Below are 5,737 nucleotides of genomic sequence, written 5' to 3'. Positions count from 1 at the left end.
CACCAGAGCCCAGGGATGCACAGGAGGATGGGAGAGTGCTCAGTGCCTTCGTTGTGGGGGATGCTCCAGGCGTGGCCAATGAAACCCATTAGGTGCAGTTTTAAGGGCTCTGTGGTCTTCACCTGAATAATGAACAGAAAATAGTGTTTTATTAGCCTGTGAAACCTCACCATGTGCTGTGTGAGGGACAGCTGAGGACAGCAGTGCCAGTGCCAGCCGGGAGAGCCAAGCCTGGAGAGAAGCACAGCTTCAGCACTCATGGACTCCTTGTCCCCTTGCCTGGCCCCAGCCCCTCCCACAGCCCAGGGACGTGTCCCTGCTGCTTTTGCTGTGAATGCCATCTCAGACTCCTCACAGGCTACCTGATAAGCCATTCCCCAGGTAGAGATGGGCATTCCCCTTCAGCCTGGGATGGCACCCACACACAGTACTGACTGGCCCTGATCCAACTCCTGGAGTGAGACAGAAAGCCAACCTTAACCTTTCCTGCTTCTACAGGCCAGGAGGAGACCCTACCTGGCAGGAAGCCTCTCCTAAGCTTTTCACCACTATCATGTAGGACTTAATTTACCTTTATCTATCTGGTATCTTGAAGAAGTGGGGCTCCAATACCCATTTTCAAGCGATCAGCACTTTCAGGAGTTACTGCCTGACAAGCTGAACTGGAAATAAGTTACCTAAACAAATCAGGAAAGGGATAGAGAAGTCTTAAGGTATAAAAGCAAAGTATAAATTTACATGAAATTACCTCAGAAAAGCCAAAGATTGGGGTTTTGGATGGTTTATTTCCCTGCCCAGCAGGAAATAAACACAGTATTTCATTGATTTAGATGCATTTCATCCCCTTGTATTAATTTCTATATCTTTTGCCACTCAGAAAAAAAAAAAAAAAAAAAAAAAAAAAGTTACTTTCCTGGCCAGAAAAGCAGCACAGAATCCTCTAGGCACGGTGGGGCTCAGGTTCCTCACCCCTGTCAGGACAGCAGAACCCTGGGAGGGGGAAGAGAGAGGCTGAGCACTTCCCTGCTCCTCCTCGGAGCAGCAGAGCCGAGAGATCTGCACTCCAGGAAGTGTTTAAGTATTTCTATCCCCGCCCCGCTGACTTTTGACCACTGTATCCCGATGTGTCACCCAGCCCTGCCTACTGCCATCCACAATGACACAGCTGGCAAGGGTCCCCAAACATGCGCTGGCTCCTGCCAGGAAGGAAAGTTTTATCTGCTTGCAGGAGGATGCTGGGGTTCTGGGGGAGGTGTTTCAGCCTTTTTTTAGCAGGCAGCAGAGAAGTCATGAGCAAAATACACCCAGAGCCTGTTCAGAAACATCTGCTCAGCAATGGAGGCATTAAATACACCAGGGCTGTGGACTGGGGGGCATTTGGGGTTTAATTTCAATCTTTTCCTCACCTTTTGGTAAGTCCATCCATGTGAGGGGACTAAATACTGCTGGATTTCACCCAGGGAATGGCTGAGCTGCAGATCTGTGGGTTCCTCACGGCTTGGGCAGGCAGGTCCTGGCATCACCCTGGCACCCTGCTCCTTGTGTAAACACCCAGCCTGCTCCTCCTTATCTGCCTGAAAAGCCTGTGCAGGAAATACACAAAGGAGCCCAGGCTGGAAGTCCCACCCAGTTTCCTTCGCTGCACTGTGACGTGGGATGAGCTCAGCAGAGCCTGTGCAGTTCCCCCAGCCACCTCCACTGGACTGTGCCAGCAGCAGATTCAGCTCACAGGGCTGGAATTGCGTCACTCAAATAATTCCTGGCTTTCCATGGTGCCCTGGCACCTGCACAGACTGGGAATCTGCATGTGGACACAGAGACACGGCCTGATACAGGCACAAGGCTGGGTGGATACAGGCACAAGGCTGGGTGGATGCAGCCCTGCAGGTGTTTTCCATGGATATCCCAGTCCTCATGGATGCTGCACTGCTGGCTCACATCTCCACGAAAGCTTTCACTAAACTCTGCCTGTGCAGCAGTCACATCCCTGTACCTCCTTGTGGTGCTGGGCATCCTGCTTCCCACAGCATCCACAGGGGCTGGGAACATCCCACGGTCTCTGCATGGAATTCTGCAGGGTTTGTGCTGCCACAGGAGAGCTTGACACAGCCCTAAGGAGACAGAGACTGTGAAAACTCAGGGAGCAATCTCCAATCTGCCTCACAGCTGTCAGGTTCTCATTTTAACTCACAGGAAGAATCTCTCCTGGTTTGACCAGGGCTGTGTGCTGCAGCTGCTGGTGTTCAAGTACTCGTTTGCAGGCTGCAAAACAGACAAACAACCAGAGCAAGGGCACAGCTCAGCTTCAAAACCAGTAAAGACATAAAAACAAAAAAAGCCAAAAGACATTAAAAAAAAAAAAAAGCCAAGATAACAGCATCACATCACCCACCCACCCCAGTACAAGAGCCTTCTTTGGCTTGCTGCTTTAATTAAAGTAATTTATTATCTTATGGTGGAAAGATGAAAATCCCTAGGATGATAGGAACCCAAACCCCATGGAGGTGGGAACGAGGTGTTTGCAACCAGCAGGACTGTGGCAGGGGTGTCCTGTGCCTGCATCCCAGCAAAAAAGGGTTTGCTGGTGGTGCTTTCCTGATCCAAATTGTTTTTTACAGAGCCATAAGTTTAATCTGTGAGTCCCTGCAGTAGACAGTTTCCAGGGAATGAAAGGGTTTCAAAGGTTTTCTAAAGTGTGGGAGTAACAGAGCTCCTCTCCACCAGCATTCTGTTGCCTCTGGGTTATGGAGTTCCTGCTGTATTTGTACATCTGCAGAATCATTATTTGCCCCCCACGCACCCAGGGACTCAGGAGATGAGCTGCTGAAACACAGACAGCAGGGAAATCAAGGGCACAGCTAAGAAAATCTGCCTTTTCCTGGTTTCTGATGGAGTTACACCCATTTTTGCCTCCCCTCTCCTGAGATGACATCTCCCGAGAATCCTTGTCCTCCCAGCAGCCACAAATAAACACGAGGCAAAATGTGGCAACAAAAACTGCCTGCCAAGGGCAAAATAATTTTTAAAGGAGCAATGAATAGTAGGATGAGGTTTTTTTCTTCATGTTCAGTTCACGTGCTTTCTTATTATATTTCCAAGTGGGAATATCCCAGGGTTTATGTGCTTGGCCGTGCTGATGTGACTTTCAGTGCTGGAACACAACCCTGGAAAATAGTCCACAGAAGGATGGCAGGTGATGCTGCCCATGAAAGAGCATCAACCACTTCTCACAGAACCATTTATGTTTGAAAGGACCTCCAAAATCATCGAGCCCAACTTCCAAGACCATCGAGTCCAACCATCATCCATCACCTCCAAGTCCACCACTGAACTATATTCCCCCATATCTGTGCCTTTTATGGAGTATTTTCACATTTTTTAAACTTCGTTTTCTATTTTTTTAGACTGCTGCTCAATCATCATCACCACCAAAAAGGAAGTTTTTGCCTACAGGCAAGGAGAAGTGAGGGCAACAGCGAGGCAGGCAGCTCACTCACCAAGCAGGGCAGCACATCCCAGTGCCTGGGCAAGCAGAGCAGGGCAGATCCATGTAAAACAGCCAAAACAAGTCAGACAAGGAGTCAGGATGAGCATCTGAGCTTGGATGCCTTTCCCAAGGAGAGCAGGTGGATCTCCAGCAGGATTTCTCATCTCATGATCTGTTTCTCATCCCATCCCCTTTGTCCTGGTTTGAAGGACAGGTGTCTGCCAATAAAGGCAGGAGCTTCTCTTTGAAATGGAGAATGGAAACCCCCTCCCTCCAGATTATTATAGTTTTGAAATTGAGGGGATCTCAGGCAAAGATATGGGAATTAGGAATAACAGTTCTTCACTAGGAATATTAAAATAGAAATACAGTATTACAAAGAACAATCCCCAAACACTGCCAGAGTCAGAATCCAAGCTGACACCCGTCAGTCAGTCAGGGTGTTGGCACAGTCCCATTCAATGGTGGCTGCATCCTCCTGCAGGGGCAGATGTGGTTCAGCTGGAGCAGTGCTCCTGGAGAAGGTGCAGTTTTCCTCTGAAGGTGCAGGGATGATGTGGAAAGGTCTGGCTTTCCTCTGGAATGCAGTGGAAAGAAGGTCCCGTGGTGTCCAAAATGTCAGTTTTTATCTGGGTAGGAAAGGCTTGGCTGCTCCCCTGGCTGGAGCATCTCCCAGTGGGATGATGGAATTTTATCAGCCATGCAGTGGGACTGAATGGGCCAGCAGCAGATGATATCTTCCTGGAGGGAGGATGGGCTGTGGGAAAGATAAAGATGATTGCCCCAGCTGGTTTAAAGCTGGCCCATGAGCAGATAATATGTGCCAGGAGATCAGGGTCACTGCCCCAGAATACACATTTTTGGTCATACCCTGTATTACAGCCCAAGACACCCATCCTTGGCCCAGGCTGTGGCTGCACCATTCCTGAGCTCCCCTCCAGCACAGACAGCCCAGCCCTGGGGAGGCTGCAGCCCCCAGCACTGCCCTCAGTGCCCCAGCAGCAGCAGAAAGCAGGAAAATTCTCTCTCATCCTTTCCCAGCTCCTGAGGCAGCCCAGGGGTACCAATCCTTGTATTGACAGCTTTGGCACTCAGAGTGGGAGCACATCAGCTGTGGGTTCTGGCATGTGGTTCAGGCAAAGGCTTGGAGTGGAAGCTGCAGAGCAATGCCATCCAGCTGCTCCCTCCCTGCTGCCTGGCCTGGGGGCTGGCAGGGCATGCAGAGCTCAGGGCAAGAGGTTTGGAGTGCTGGAAATGGCTCAGTGCAACCTCTCTGCTGCTGAGCTTCCTCCAAAAACATATCCAGATAGTGTTTTACAGCGTTCCTTCATGGAATTCTTTAAAGAGAGAAATAAATCATGGATGTACGTGCATGCAGCTTGTTGTCACTCGTGTGTACCCATGGAAAATGAAAGCTCAGAATTCCTGCACTTAAATATCTGCACATCCACCTGCCCAAATCCTTGTCTTAGTGCACTCCTGCATCCATGGCCGTGTCCTAAGGCCACCCCAAAGCTGCTTGGTCCCACTGGAGCAGGGACCTTCTGGCTCCCAGGGCACAGGGAAATGGCTTTTTTTTCCACCAAATAAATCCACCACCCCCTCCTCCTGGCTCATGGAAACCTGGCCCTGGAGCAAGTTTGTGTTCACAGCCTGGGGGGGCAGAGCAGTGCCAGCCCGCACAGTGGCTCCCCGGAGCTCAAACCTTCCAAATTTGCAAACCCTGGGAAACTTCAGCCAGGGTTTATTGGGAGTGACCATAACCAGCCGAGGGAAGCTTTGGCTCCTCTTTCTCAAACGTGGTTTTGTGGGTTGGGGTTATTTTTATCCCCCCTGAGGCTTGAAGGTTTTGTTGTATTACCACTGGGTTTTGGCAGCAGCCACAGCTGGATGCAAGGCTGGCTTTTAGTGACTGGGTTCTCTCTTTGGGAAGCATCTCAGAGGAAACTGGGCTGCAATTGGGATTGTCCAGGATCAGCTGTGGGGTCTGAGAGCTGCCACCAAGGCTGAGGCTCAGCTTGGGCCATGCATGATGCAGCAAGGATGGAAACAGCCTCACATTGTCTTCTAAAGAAAGCTCAAAAAGGTTTTACTTCTATATTTTTTTACTTCTTTATTTTGGTGTTGTTGGCTTGCTTTTTTTTTTTTTTTTAATGGAGAATGAGTTTTAAATTAATTTCAAGGTGTGCAAGACAAAGAAAATTCATAATTTTTCATTCAGAAGCTGCAGAAAAGAAAAAAAAAAAGGGA

Source organism: Oenanthe melanoleuca, chromosome 8 (assembly GCF_029582105.1).
Source record: "Oenanthe melanoleuca isolate GR-GAL-2019-014 chromosome 8, OMel1.0, whole genome shotgun sequence".
Taxonomy (NCBI): Eukaryota; Metazoa; Chordata; class Aves; order Passeriformes; family Muscicapidae; genus Oenanthe; species Oenanthe melanoleuca.
This window is presented reverse-complemented; position numbering follows the sequence as displayed.